We start from the raw sequence: 16,282 nt of genomic DNA on the forward strand, positions 1-16,282 counted from the left end.
AGAAGGAATGAGAGAAGAGAAAGACTAATTGAGTTCAGTAATATATTTCACCTAGTAATAGCGAATACTTTGTTCAAGAATCACAAGACGAGGAGGTACACTTGGGAAAAAGCCGTGACACGAGAAGATATTCCGAAATCAAATGCTGGTTTATAAGGCGTAACCAGGAGCAGATACAGACTCAAATCACAATATAGTAGTGATGATGAGTAGGCTGAAGTTTGGGATTAGTCAGGAAGAATCAATACGCAAAGATGTGTTATATGGAAATACTAAGGTATGACGAGATATGTTTGAAGATCTCTAAGGTTGTAGATAGAATAATAAGGTTTACCCGAGTAGGCAGTGCAGTTGAAGAGGAATGGACATTTCCAATAAGGGGAACCACAGAAGTTGCAAATAAAAACATAGGTACAAAGAAGGTAACTGCGAAGAAACCATACTTCAGTTGATCGCGAGAGAAGGAATATAGAAAAACAAGTCATTGAGGAATTAAATTAATAGGAAGTGCAGCGAAGCTAAGACGAAATGGCTGCATCAAAAATTTGAAGAAACTGAAAAAGAAATGATTGTTGGAAGGACTGACTCATCTTACAGGAAAGTCAGATTGACCTTCGATGAAATTAAGAGCAAGGGTGGTAACATCAAGAGTGCAACGGGAATTCCGCTGGTGAATGCAGGTGAGAGAGCAAATTGGTGGAAAGAATACATTGAAGGCCTCTATGAGGGGGAAGATTTGTCTGAGATGATAGAAGAAGAAACAGGAGTCAATTTAGAAGTGACAGGGAATCCAGTATTAGAAACAGAACTTAAGAGAGCTTTGGAAAAGATCAAATACGGTAGAAGGGATAGATAACATTCCATCAGAATTTCTAAAATCATTGGGGGCAATGGCAACAAAGCGACTATTCAAGTTGGTGTGTAGAATGTATGAGTATGACAGCATATCAGCTGACTTTCGGAAAAATATTATCCACACAATTCCGAAGACTGCAAGAGCCGACAAGTGCGAGAATTATCGCACAATCAGCTTAACAGCTCATGCATCCAAGTTGCTGCCAAGAATAATCTACAGGAGAAAGAGAAACAAAATTGAGGATGTGTTAGACGACGAACAGTTTGGCTTTAGGAAAGATAAAGGCACCAGAGAGGCAATTCCGACGATGCAGTTGATAATGAAAGCAATACTAAAGAAAAATCAAGATTTGTTCATAGGTTTCGTCGACTTGGAAAAAGCGTTCGACAATGTAAAATGGTGCAAGATTTTCGAAATTCAGAGAAAAATACGGGTATGTTATAGGGAGAGATGGGTGATACACAATATATAGAAGAACCAAGAGGGAATAACAAGAGTGGAAGACCAAGAACGAAGTGCTCGTTAAAAAGGTTGTAAGACTAGGGTGTAGTCTTTCGCCTCTTCTGTTCAATCTGTACATTGCAGAATCAGTGACAGAAATAAAAGGAAGGTTCACGAGAGGAATTAAAATTCAAGGTGAAAGGATAACAATAATATAATTCGCTGATGACATTGCTATCCTGAGTGAGAGTGAAGAAGAATTACATAATCTGCTGAATGGAATGGACAGTCTAATGAGGGCAGAACACGGTTTGACAGTAAATCCAAAGACGAAAGTAATGAGAAGTAGCAGAAGTGAGAACAGTGAGAAACTGAACATCAGGACTGATGATCCGAAATAAGTTAAGGAATTCTGATGTGCAGGTAGAAAAATAACCAATGATGAACAGAGCAAGGATGAGATCAAAAGTAGACCAGCACTCGCAAAAGGGCATTCCTGGCCATGAGAAGTCAACTAATATCAAACATAGGCCTTAATTTGAGGAAAATTTTTTTGAGAATATACGTTTGGAGCATAGGATCGTGGTAGTGAAACAAGGTCTGTGGGAAAACAGTAACACAAGGTAATCGAAGAGTTTGAGATAGACAAGTGTGAAAAATTAGATCCATCACAGTCTGCTGCCATCTGTCGCTGTCTGCTGCTGTCCGTTGCTGTCTGCTTCTGCCCATCTCCATCTGCTGCCATATGTCCGTCGGTCTGCTGCCGCTTGTCCATCTGTCTGCTACCACATATTACTGTCTGCTGCCATCCATTGCCGTCTGCTGCCGTGCGTCACTGTCTGCTACCGTCCATCACTGTCTGCTGCCATCTGCCGCTATCTGCTGCTGTCTGTCGCCGTCTGCTGCTGTCCATCGTCGTCTGCTGTCATTTGTCACTGTCTGCTGCTGTCCATCGCCGTCTGTTGCCGTCCAGCGCCGTCTGCTGCTGTCTGTCGCCACCTGCTGCCATCCATCACCGTCTGGTGCCATCCGTCCATCAGTCTGCTGCCACCTGTCCATCTGTCTGCTGCTGTCTGTCGCCATCTGCTGTTGTCCATTGCTGTCTCCTTCTGTCCGTTGATGTCTGCTGCCATGCATCGCCATCTGCTTCAGTACATCACCTTCTGCTGCCTTCCATCCATCTGTCTGCTGCCATCTGTCCATCCATCTGTCTGCCTGTCCATCTGTCCATCTCTTGCTGATGCTCGTCACCGCCGTCGCCTGCTGCCAGTGCACATCACAGCCGTCACTGCCACTGATGTAGCCCTGTTTTCCTGTTCCCATTTCTTAGCTGACTCCATCCTTGTTCTCTTTCCCCACCTCAACAACACATGTCGCCAGTAGACTGCACTGTCCACTATGGATACCCCCACCACCACAATCATGTACACCTCCCCTTTTCCTGCCCCCACCATTACTTCTTGGAGTGCCACCTTCCAGGTTTCCCCCCTCTGCTCCACCTAACCTCCTCACAGTCTCATCCCCTTACATCTCCTCCCCTCCCCTGTGTCTAAATCTGTATACTGTCCCTACTCCTGCTCCTTCCCATTCTCCCACTCACGCTCCTGCTGCCACTCCCACTGCTACCAACTGCCAGGACGACTTTATCCCACTCCTCACTTGCCCTGCTACAATCCCCTCCCTCTATGCTTTCACCACGTGTGTCACCACCCACCATGCTCAGTCGCCACCACCTAACACCCACCCTTCCTTGTCCGCCCCAGTAGCTGAGTGGTCAGCGTGACAGACTGTCAATCCTAAGGGCCCGGGTTCGATTCCCGGCTGGGTCGGAAATTTTCTCCGCTCAGGGACTGGGTGTTGTGTTGTCCTAATCATCATCATTTCATCCCCATCGTCACGCAGGTCGCCGAAGTGGCGTCAAATCGAAAGACCTGCACCAGGCGAACAGTCTACCCGACGGGAGGCCCTAGCCACACGACATTTCCATTTACCCACCCTTCCTTCAAAGTGCCTACACCTCACATGAGAGGCCTGCCTCTGTAACCCCCCCTCTCCATCCAGTCCTCAGCCCTATGCCCAGGCCACCCCACCAAGAAAACCTCAAATGACTAAGTACCAACCTCACCTCTGCCCCCCCCCCTCCAAGAAACCACTGCCCACCCCTCTTCCTTCTGATCCCCCATGGACACCAACCCTTCTCCCCCATCTCTAACCCCTGCCCTGCAAACATTCGTCCATTACAACCACAATCCAAAGTTTCTCAATGCCTACACCCTCATGCTAGAAAATCACAAGTATAACCCCAGTGTCCCCATTGCTCAGCTTATCCCCCACAGAGATTCCATCCTCATCAAATCCCTCCCCCCATCCCTTTTTCCACACTGATCTCCTCCAGAAACTTCCCTGTATTATCTTTGGCCCACAAGCATCTCTTACACCTTACATTCCCTCCTCCTCTTCCTGTCAGCCCCAACCTCCTCCTCATCCACCAACCCTCAATGCCATGATCACAAAGCTCAGCCCTGTGGTCACTGAATGCCCAACCTGCCCTGGAAATCCGCTCAGCCCAACTCATATACAGCAGCTCCGGTCCTATCTTCCTCATGCATGGGTTCACAGAGCCTGCCTCCTCCATAGATCACCTCCTCACTCAGGGAGCCCTGATTCTTAAGTCACCATCCCACTGAAGCTCCCTGTACCCCTTCTCAATCCTATCGCTGCCAATGCTGTCTACAATGACCATCTCACCCAAAACTGCAAAAGCCCCGACACCTGCCCCCACTTCCTCATACAGTGTCCTAATCTCGCCTCTCCTCCTTCCTGCAACACCTGCAAGGAATCTCATCTCATCTACTCCTCCAAATACAAGGCCAAACTCCCTCCCACCAACCCTGATCTTACCGTTCCTGTTCGTCCCATCGATCAGCCCATCCAACTCAACAGTTCCCTCTGCCCATACCCTATTTTGGGTGAAGACATCACCCATTTCCTGACCATCTTCCTACAGAACATACCCACTAGCAGCTCTCTCTTGCCACGTGCTCCATTTTCCATTTGAACACCTACACCAGATACTCCCACAACCAGGCCCACTTCATCCACCTCAGCACCCTCGTTTAAGCCTCTCTCCTTCTCCCTCTGCACCCTTCCCCCAACCCCTGACATGCCAACAGTATCGTCTACTAAACCTGAACATTCATTCTCTCCCTGACAACTAATACCTCTTCATGCATATCCTGTCACAGCACCAGGTCGACTCCTTCATCCTTAATGAAACCATCCTCCAACCTCACAATGTTGTCCACACATCTCCTACCTCCTAGTGCGATGTGGGGTTGCTACTGGATACCTTAAGAACATCCTTGTCTGGCCACAACCCCTGCTCAGTGACCTGACTGAATGCCTCATTCTCTGTGTCTTTGTGACTTTGATGTACTTTGCATGCTACGCACATCGCAAACTGTGATTTTATCTTTATGTGGTCTTTTTTTTTAACCGTGTCTTCCCATGAAAGTCTCCGTGTCAGTGTATATTCAAACCCCAATTGTCTCCCCCCTTGCTATGTGTGTCCCACCTTTTCATCGCCTTTTACCTGTGTATTGTTTCATCTTTTTTCATGTCTGTAATGTCCCTCGGCTGAAGAGCTGTGGATTGTGCCGCTGCCAGCCCTCCATGGCCCATCTGTGGAGGGAAATGAAACCACAGCAAAGGAAAAAAAAAAAACGACAACCCAGGCAGTCAGTAGTTTTATTACTGATTCCATCGAAAGCTCGAGAATTTTATTGGAACTAACATGGCTGGAAAACCGAGATGGTTTTATCCAAATTGTACGTTCCCCCAAGTGGCCGAGGTGGCGTCCTGTTGTTTAGTGACTAAACAATAATTATAGTTATTATCAGTCCACTGATTATACCATATCTTGTGCGACTATCAAACAAATCTTACGAAAGTTTATTAACTGTACGTTCTTATGTTGAAATCTTGGGAATTAGCCGCGCAAGTGACGCGTCGGATCTGATACTGATATAACAAGTGAGCGAGTGCGATGGACAGATGGAAGTGCAACGCGCCTCGAGCAGTCAGAGATAATACGATGAGATACACTCTCATCAGTGCGATGAATTCCCTGACAGAATAATTATTTTTTCAAATTAAATGTTAGATGTGTGCTGAGTTATTTAACTTTAATCGTGATGGGGTGAAGCTTTGTAATAGATAGACGTGTGCGGAACTTCGAGAGATTTAAATGCATTGTTGGGCACCATTAGAAAGGAATTGCTTCTTTGATGTAATAGATAACTCATAGTCAACCTGAAAACAAGTGTAAGTTGTTTAGGGATCATTAAATGAAGACTGAAATTATTTTCAATCAAAAAAGGTTTGTGAAAATAACAATTTTATTCATTTCACCTAATTGTATTAGATATTGTGATTTTGCAGGAGAAATAAGCCTGTGTATGCGTTGGTTACGCGGGATTTTGCGGGAGAAATAAGCCTGTGTATGCGTTGGTTACGCGGAAGAGCCTGCAAATAATTACGCGGTCTGAAGTTAAATGTTATGTTCGAAAGTTTCTGGAAGTTTTCCGTTCACTCGACTGCGCCGCAGCCAAATGTTTACATAGCAGTTTGTCACTGCATTAGGATGATCCCCGCAGTTTTATGCGTGACGTATGAATAGGATCATAAAAGAGAAGAAATAATAGAACATTACAGGAATCACAGTAGCTTCAGAGAGGACAAGTAAGCTAATCAATCTACCACAAGTACATGATTGTCAGTTTATATATATGAAAGAGCGACCATCAGATTACTGATGAGTTTCTTGGTGATCAAACCTTGAAAATTAAAGTGTAATTAATAGTGCGTAGCAAGTGATTGAACCTGTGCAGTCTACATTAACCTCCTGAAAGTTATTTACATTGTTGACGTATACTTTATTGCTTTAAAAGTCATGATACGAAATAACGAAGACATTCAGAAATTTATTTTGTGGAGAGATCTAAATTATCAATTGAGGTCAAGCGGGCTTTATATGATTGTACTGTATGAGGGTGTGGATACCATTTGCAACATAGTTATTCGAGATAATTCTGTACTAGAGACCTTTTCCGCGTGCAGTTAGATTATCACAATTACACTGCCACAAAGAAATTGCGCAGTGTCATACACCAGTACACAGACAAACAAATAAAAACTTCATGCTAATAACAGTAAGGGCAATACATAGTGAACTCGCTCTTTAGTCTTTCAACGTTTGAGGAACTAACAAGCATTTACTATCGATCGTATATTATGCAAGTACACGAAAACCGTAATACTGACACATTCCTTGAACTTAAAACCACAAAAAAGTTATTAGTGAGGATTTTACCCGTTGTCTCTCAGTAACGTCTTCTACTACTAATTAAGAAGTGAAATATAACCTCACCACTACTTAAATTTTGAATAACAGTCATCACCGAATGGCAACCCGAAGGCTACGACATAAGACGTCACCCTCGTTCTGTCAACGGCCTTGTCAAAAGAGAGCGGAGAAGCAAACAGAGGTTTAGGGCACGCCCTAACCCTTGGGGTGGGAAGCTAAAAATAAAAGCAGAATAATCAACAGTCATCAGCGGCATAAGGATGCAGAAGCCAATGGAGACCACTGCATTAAAGACACATAATGTGTATCCACAAGACATATGACCCGAACTGTAAATGTGTCACGATAAACCTCACATTGGGAAAAGATTCCGCTCTAGTACCCATTTGGATCTCCGGTAGCAGACTCTAAAAGTGACCTTGAGAAAAAGACTGAATAAACAATGAAAAGATAAACGAGTCGGGGCGCGGAATGTGAAAAGTTTTAACCAGGCAGGGAGACTAGAAAGGTCTCGGAAACTGATATACAGCCGGGAGAACGGTGTGCTGACCACATACCCCTCCATATCCGCATCCAGTGATGCTTATGGTCTGAAGATGCCACGGCGGCACGGCGGCCGTTTTTTTTTTTTTTTTTTTTTTTTTTTTTTTTTTTTTTTTTTTTTTTTAAGGGAGACTAGAAAATCTTAAACTGGAAAGGCTCAATGTAGATACAGTGGGGATCAGTGAAGTGAAACGGAAAGAAAACAAGGATTTCTGCCGACGTCGCAGGCAGAAGATGAAGAGGTAGATAAAGTATGTAAGGATACTGAACGAGTAATTCAATACGTGAAGGGAGAAGAAAAGCTAGTAGTCATGGGGTATTAGAAAACCGTCATAGAGGAAGGAATAGAAGTACGGGTTACGGGGGAATACTTCCTTGTTAGTAAGAATCAGAGAGACGGAAGTCTAATGGAGTTCTGCAAGAAATTTCAGTTAGTAATAGCGAATAGCCTCTTCAAGAATTACAAGGGGAGACGGTGTACATGGAAGAGTCCAGGAGATTCGGGAAGATTTCTGTTAGATTACATCCTCACCCGGCAGAGATTTCGAAATCAGATATTGGATTTTAAGGCGTCCCCAGGATCAGATACAGGCTTGGATAACAATTTGTTAATGATGAAGAGTTGGCTGAAGTTTGAGACTAGTCAGGAAGAATCAATGCGCAAAGATACAGAAGTACATATTAAGGAAAGAGAAGAAATAAGCTCGAAGTTCTCTCAGGTTATAATATTGCTATAATGAATAGCTCTGTAGGCAGTTCAGTTGAAGAGGAATAGACATCTTCAAAAAGGGCAATCGCGAAACTTGGAAAAACAACGTAGATACAAAGTAGGTAACTGCAAAGGAACCTTGAGCAACAGACTAAATATTTCAGTGAACTGACAAAAGAAAGAAGTGCGAAAATGTTCAGGGAAATTCACGAATACAGAAACACCTGTCAATTAAGAATGAAATAAATAGGAGCGGCAGTTAGACTAAGCCGAAATAGCTGTATGGAAACTGTGTAAAAATCGAAAAAGGAATTATGGTTGGAAGGACTTACTCAGCATATAGAAAAGTCATGACAGCCTTCAGGGAAATAAAAAGCAAGGACGGTAACATTAAGCTTGTAAAGGTAACTCCATTGTTAAATCCAGAGGAGAGGGCGAATAGGTGGAAATAGTATGTTGAAGGCCTCTATGAGATGGAATACTTGCGAGATGACGTGATAGAAGAAGAAAAACGGGACGACGGGGAAGAGATAGTGGATCCCGTCTTAAAATCGAAATTGAAAAGAGCTGTGGAAGACTTAACAAGGCAGAAGGCATAAACGACATTCCACTGCCATTTCTAAGATCTTTGGGGGAGGTGGCAACAAAACTATTACTCAGTTTGGTGCGTAGAATTTGTCAGACTGGACACCATCAGACTTTGCTCTAAATAAACGCCACACAATTCCGAAAATAGTGAGAGCAGACAGTGCGCGAATAATCACACAATTAGCTTAACGGCTCATGCATCCAAGTTGCTGACAAGAATATTATAGAAAGCAATGGAAAAGAAAGCTGAGGACCTGTCAGATGACGATCAATTTGGATATAGGAAAGGTACAGACACCAGAAAGGAAATTTCGACGCAGCGGTTGATAGTGGAAGCAAGACTGAAGAAAAATTAAGATACGTTCTTGGCATTTTTCGATCCGGAAAATAAGGTCGACAGTATAAAATCGTGCAAGATGTTTCGAAATTCTGAGAAAAATAGGGGTAAGCTGTAGGGAAAGATGTGTACAAGAACTAATAGGGAACAATAAGAGTGGGAGACGAAGAACAAAGTGCTCGGATTATAAAGAGTGAAAGACAGAGCCGTAGCCTTTCGCTCCTACTGTTCAGTCTGTACAAAAAAGAAGCGATGTCGGAAATAAAAGTAAAATTCAAGAGTGGGATTAAAACCAAGGTGAAAAAATATGACTGATAAGATTCTCTGATTGTATTTCTGTCCTCAGTGAAATGAATACTAATTACATGAGCTATTGAATCAAATAAACATTCTAATGAGTACAGGATATGAACTGAGAGTAAATCGAAGAAAGTCGAAAGTAATGAAAAGCAGCAGAAACGAGGAGAGCGAGAAACTTAACATGAGAAAGGGGGTTGGCGAAGTAAACGACATTAACGAATATTACTGCCTAGGCAGCAAAGTAACCAAAACGAACGAACGGTGCAAGGAGAACATAAGAAGCAAACTAACCCTGGCAAAAGGGCATATCAAACATAGTCCTTAATATAAGGAAGACATTTCTGAAAATGTGTGTTTGGAACATAGTATTGTATGATAATGAAACGTGGCATCTTCGAAACTGGGAAAACCGGGACAGAAAAGAATAGAAACATTTGAGATGTGGTGCTACAGAAGTGTATTGAAAATTAGGTGGACTGATGAGGTAAGGATCGAGGAGGTTCCGCATACGGACGGTGACGAAAGAAACTAATCGAAAGCACCCCAAAGAATTAGGGACGTCTTGACAGGACATCTGTTTAAGACTTTAGGGAATAACTTCCACGGTACTAGAGATATGTAGAGGGTAAAAACTGTAGAGGAAGTCAGAGATTGGAATACATCCAGCAAATAATTGAGTACGTTGGTTGCAATTGCTACTCTGAGTGAAAAGATTGGCAAAGGAGAGGGATTCGTGGCGGCCGCATCAAACCAGTCAGATGACTGATGAGTCAAAAATAAATAAATCTACATCAGCGCAGGCTTTTGTCCGTGAGTGGCTGTTACTGCAGTCATCCACAGATCTTTCCTATCAGTAATGGTCAACATTCTGGGATATGACAGGAGCAATCATTAGAAGCAAAAAATGTCGAGTAAACATAGGCTCTAAAACGAACACCTTAATACACTCCTGGAAATTGAAATAAGAACACCGTGAATTCATTGTCCCAGGAAGGGGAAACTTTATTGACACATTCCTGGGGTCAGATACATCACATGATCACACTGACAGAACCACAGGCACATAGACACAGGCAACAGAGCATGCACAATGTCGGCACTAGTACAGTGTATATCCACCTTTCGCAGCAATGCAGGCTGCTATTCTCGCATGGAGACGATCGTAGAGATGCTGGATGTAGTCCTGTGGAACGGCTTGCCATGCCATTTCCACCTGGCGCCTCAGTTGGACCAGCGTTCGTGCTGGACGTGCAGACCGCGTGAGACGACGCTTCATCCAGTCCCAAACATGCTCAATGGGGGACAGATCCGGAGATCTTGCTGGCCAGGGTAGTTGACTTACAACTTCTAGAGCACGTTGAGTGGCACGGGATACATGCGGACGTGCATTGTCCTGTTGGAACAGCAAGTTCCCTTGCCGGTTTAGGAATGGTAGAACGATGGGTTCGATGACGGTTTGGATGTACCGTGCACTATTCAGTGTCCCCTCGACGATCACCAGTGGTGTACGGCCAGCGTAGGAGATCGCTCCCCATACCATGATGCCGGGTGTTGGCCCTGTGTGCCTCGGTCGTATGTAGTCCTGATTGTGGCGCTCACCTGCACGGCGCCAAACACGCATACGACCATCATTGGCACCAAGGCAGAAGCGACTCTCATCGCTGAAGACGACACGTCTCCATTCGTCCCTCCATTCACGCCTGTCGCGACACCACTGGAGGCGGGCTGCACGACGTTTGGGCGTGAGCGGAAGACGGCCTAACGGTGTGCGGGACCGTAGCCCAGCTTCATGGAGACGGTTGCGAATGGTCCTCGCCGATACCCCAGGAGCAACAGTGTCCCTAATTTGCTGGGAAGTGGCGATGCGGTCCCCTACGGCACTGCGTAGGATCCTACAGTCTTGGCGTGCATCCGTGCGTCGCTGCGGTCCGGTCCCAGGTCGACGGGCACGTTCACCTTCCGCCGACCACTGGCGACAACATCGATGTACTGTGGAGACCTCACGCCCCACGTGTTGAGCAATTCGGCGGTACGTCCACCCGGCCTTCCGCATGCCCACTATATGTCCTCGCTCAAAGTCTGTCAGCTGCACATACGGTTCACGTCCACGCTGTCGCGGCGTGCTACCAGTGTTACAGACTGCGATGGAGCTCCGTATGCCACGGCAAACTGGCTGACACTGACGGCGGCGGTGCACAAATGCTGCGCAGCTAGCGCCATTCGACGGCCAACACCGCGGTTCCTGGTATGTCTGCTGTGCCGTGCGTGTGATCATTGCTTGTACAGCCCTCTCGCAGTGTCCGGAGCAAGTATGGTGGGTCTGACACACCGGTGTCAATGTGCTCTTTTTTCCATTTCCAGGAGTGTAGCTATGAGCACCTCTTTGCCTTCGATTCTGTGAAACAAGTCTCTTCTATTGTAAGCTCTTTGTTTTCCGTAATCTGGGAGTTGGTGGTATGTCCACTAATTGTGGCCTCTAAAGTGCATATATTAAGAGTTACGAGCACTTGTTAATCTTCGCTACAGCCAAACACATCGCTTCTACCGAACAGGTGGTCATACTTCTTACGGCACGCATCTTAAAGCCTATGTTTGCAAGAAACATTTTTTCTTGTTTCGATCCATACTACCTCCTCCCACCCCTTCCCTCAAAATATGGAAAGCAAAGAGCTTGCAGTAGAAGATGGTGAAGAATTGCTCCCAGCTCTTAAGGTATGCATTTTAGAGCCCATGTTTATTTAACATTTTTACTTCGAATGATTGCTCCTACCATATTTCTGAATAGTGACCATTCCTGCTGGGACACTCTCTATATCCATAGATATGCACATATGCTCTTACACTTTAAAGTTGATGGTCATTTGGGTATTAGCTATATAGTTTATACTAATTAAAGGACTTACGATTACCATATATCTATGTGGCTAACTTAAGAGTAGGTGGTTTCTTACATCGAACACTAATTTCTCAGTATTTTATCTCACAGCAATTAATTTAAAAACTTAGCTTATAACTTCATTAAACCTAACCAGTTAACAAGCAGCATGTTGAATGAAGGATGTTTTAAGTTCCGAATATCTTGGTTTAGTTTAAAGAGAAAGCAGCAGGGAGACTGACTAAAATGTTTTATTCTACGATATATTCTTCTCTTCAATCCTTTCATGAAGTCGCACAGCCTTTTCTAAAATTGTATGCATTTTCGTATCAGATATATGGAACATAAAAACTGTCTGAAAACTTTTTACTTTCCTTACACAAATATTTTTTCTGTCCTACAGTTGTGCTTCCATCACTATCAAATATGTAAGTTTAATAATCTTCTCTTTTATATTTTGAACTAACTGAGAAACGACTTTGCACGGGTATTTATTAGGTTGGTGCTTAAGTTCGTAGCGTTTATATTTCGCATGTAGGGATTTCTGTTGCTATGGGTTTATTTATCGACCGTCTTTTTAGTTCACTGTTGCTATATAAGTTTACGTATTGTCATTTTGTCATTTGGAGATAGGGAGCTGATCTGTGGACACTAGGAAATGGAGTGCCAAGTGGAGAAATCGGGACATTTTCGACATTTGAGTTCAATAGAAGGGTGACAGCAGCGGAGGCAACCGGAAGTAATAACACCTTTGCACAGATCACAGTGAGAAAATGGTTTCATAAAGGATCGTTTTGACATTAGGGATTCTCGAAGTTTAGGAAGACTTTCGCGGTTTGAAGAAGATCGTCTAAACGTAATCAATGGACAAGCGGTTTAAGTTCAGCAAAAATAACCTACTGTTTACTCAGTAATGCTGTACATTGCAGAATGGCGATCAACACATTTAATAGATGCATAACATATTCGTAGAAAATTCTACCGGACCCTACAATGTACACACGACATCCCGCGAACCACATACACGCCTCAAGTGTCCTGGCGAAAGAAGTATTTCTTCTTCGGGAACTGGTGTCATGGACATGACGGCGCACAAAGGAAAAGCAGGTGAACGTACATAAGCAACTGATGCAAAACACAACACACCGAACGCAGCATACGGAAAAACGCTAGGAACTTATGCCACAACCTAATATTTATTCCAGTCTTCTATCAGTCTATCCCCTCCTTCCCCTCATCTGTCCCGCCCCCTCTCTATCCATTTCCTCTTCCCCACTCTCTCTGCCCTCCTTCTCTTCCCTCTCTCTGTCCATCTTCTCCTCTCTGTTTTGTACGTTTGCTCCTCTTCCCCTCTCTGCCCATTTCCTCTCTGTCTGTCCATCACCACCTCTTCCTCACCCTGTCCATATCTCCTGTTTCCTTTCTCTGTCTCTTCCTCTTTCCTTTCTCTTCCTCTCTCTGTCCATCTCCTCCTCGATACTGCATGCAAAATATATTGCGTATAGAATTAGTAACAAAGAAGTAATATCTCTAAAAGTTACGATTGTTGCGGCAGTTTTTCAAGCATCTCAGTGTTTATGACGTCATATTTCCTAAGTGTGGGTCGTACAATGATATAATTTCGCAAGTACATATAGTGGTATCTGTAAACAGCGTCTGCAGAATGTGTGACGAATACAGTTAATAATAAAGAAGTAATAAATTAAAACGTCATGCCTTATGTGGTGGTTCTACTGTATGACCAACGAAAATGTAAGCAATAAACATTCATTCTTTCATAATTCTGTGGGGTTGTCAGCGAGGAAATGTTACGTAAGGGGTTTAAACTACATGTAAAATTTTTATCAAGTTACTGAGTGCTGCCATTCTCAAATACTGGAGAAATAATGTCTGGGTATTCGTGCGTTATAGGCCCCACGTTTTCATCATCCCCATCTCTTTGACCGATAAGTTGTTCGTACCCTCAAAGTAATTCTTTCCAGGCAGTAACTCATACGTGTACTGAGATTGATCGAGATCAGTGCAGTGGTTTACGAGGAGACGTAAGAAGCAGAATGCAACTGGACCGTTACATACCATCTTTTATTTTGATGATCCCATTGCACAACTTAAACAACCGAACATTACTATGTCATACACGTTTAGCATTAGAAACGAATTTTTTGCAATAACTTTCTTTCCATTTGATTTTATTGTGCGTAGCGTGCTGTAGTTTCTTAGGAAGCAGAGTTTTGTCACTTCTTCCTTCGCTCATTACCCAATTTCAACGTTTATCCGGTTGGATTTCTCCCTTCTACTACTCTCCGTCAGCTCTATTTTAACTTGCTTCGTCATGAAGCTGAATTTCGGATTAAACAACACGTCCATTTCGGTAGGGGTTTGATTGTCACACAGAAGTGGATCAAGCTATAAGTCTCTCACAATGTTGTAAAACGTGTAAACTCTGGAGGACTTTTCCTTTTTGCAGTCGAAATCTGGGATGCTCGCTGTCAGTGTCGCCACTCGTTAAAACACGAAAAAATAAGAGTGTACAACCTGTTTACATCTCTCAGCGACAGCCATTCAATTGAAAATATAATTCCCTACAGGAAATCTCTACCGCGTACAGCGAAAGAACCGGTTTTATAATCGGAAACTCTTGGTCACTGCTTCGAAGTTTGGAGAGTCAAATGACTGTTCCGCAGGCGATAACAAGAGCAAATGAAAAATTTGTGTTGTAGAGCCTGCATAAGTGTATCAGGATACGAGATTACATTAAGGCTGTTACTGTTTCAAGCTCTCAAGAACGTATATAATCCAACTCTTTTTCGTCTTGTTTCATGCAGTGCAGACGCTGAAAGCTCTACAGATCGTATCGTCCGTCTTTTCCCCCAGAAGAGATGACGCGATAGTACCAAACCAGCTCCAGTAATGCTGGAAAACCTCCGGGCCGTTTCGTAGCGGTGAGACAAGTGGTGGAGTGCCCTGGACAAAAGTAACCGGCCTAGCGGGCGGTTGTCATTACGTGACACACTGTAAATTACTCACGTCATTTGCTCTGAAAAAGTTCCGTGTGTAATAGCAACCTGTCCGGCGAGAAATATTATCCTAGTGAAGCTGTTTCGACGTCCAGCGCAGCCTTGAGTAAATTGCTACAAGCGCTAATGACGGCCAGTTAACATTATGAACACCGAATTTCAAGGCCCGTACATAAACAAACATTCTGTTATTCCTTCAATCGGTTGTGGCATTAATGACGCGTAATTAGACATTTTGCTGGTGAAATGAACGGTGCTGTGCTTGTGAAATGTCATCGAGTAAAATGGTTCCGCAAATTGTTTCTTAGCGAACAGTTAGACGAGAAAGAAAGATACACCGTCGGAATGCTGAGGAAGGACGGCTTATCTTCGTACGCAGGTTGAGCAAAAATATCCTTAGACGAGAATAGAGCAAACTAGAGGAATTTGTAACATGGCTTCCAAGAAGGACGTTGAAAATTAAGTCGACATTTGCAGTACAAAAAGTAAGACACTAGAGTTAAAAAGTGGGGAAGACTGTAGGGGAAACTCTTAAAAAAAAAGCTTACGAAATGGCAACCATGAAGAAACTGTACCACTGAACGACTTGGTTACTTCTCTAGCAACGGTAGTTCTTGGAAGCTAGCCTTGTAGAATAAAAGACTTAAAACCATCAGATTAGTTGCTGGATATCTCCTAAATTTGTGGACACATTTCGAGATCACGAATATTATATCGAAATTCTTAGCCAAAACAGAGGCACTTCAGAAAAATGAGTGACAAACAATAACACTTTTTGAATTGGATCCTCTGTCTCTTTTTGTAAGGTGTTTAACGTTTATTTTGATACAATCCGTAATTACACTGTCTGAGAAACTTAGCCTCCATTTCAAAGTAATATTCGAGGCAGTATTGAGCGACGACTGATTTGCTTTATTGTTTTTAAAAATTCTGGGGGTGTGGCATTAAATTTTTTACGAACTCACCGGCCATCTGGCATACTACTGCTAGAAAACGCCGAGAGATTTTGCTTTCTCGGTATAACAATGCGGGTTCTGAAAAACAAATGAGCATCAAAGGGCGTAGCTTGCACGGGGAGTCGAACTCTGCTATACGGAGCTGTGTGACCCTTATAGCACTTCACAGTACGGTTGGATGGTTGGAGACAAGGCAGTAATATGAATAAGAACTTTCAGCACCTTCATAGCATGACTAGGTCGACTTATGAAGTAATTGCACTGCGGAAAAAATTAAAGGGTCACTTTTTTCAAA

Source organism: Schistocerca piceifrons, chromosome 8 (assembly GCF_021461385.2).
Source record: "Schistocerca piceifrons isolate TAMUIC-IGC-003096 chromosome 8, iqSchPice1.1, whole genome shotgun sequence".
In the NCBI taxonomy this organism is placed as follows: Eukaryota; Metazoa; Arthropoda; class Insecta; order Orthoptera; family Acrididae; genus Schistocerca; species Schistocerca piceifrons.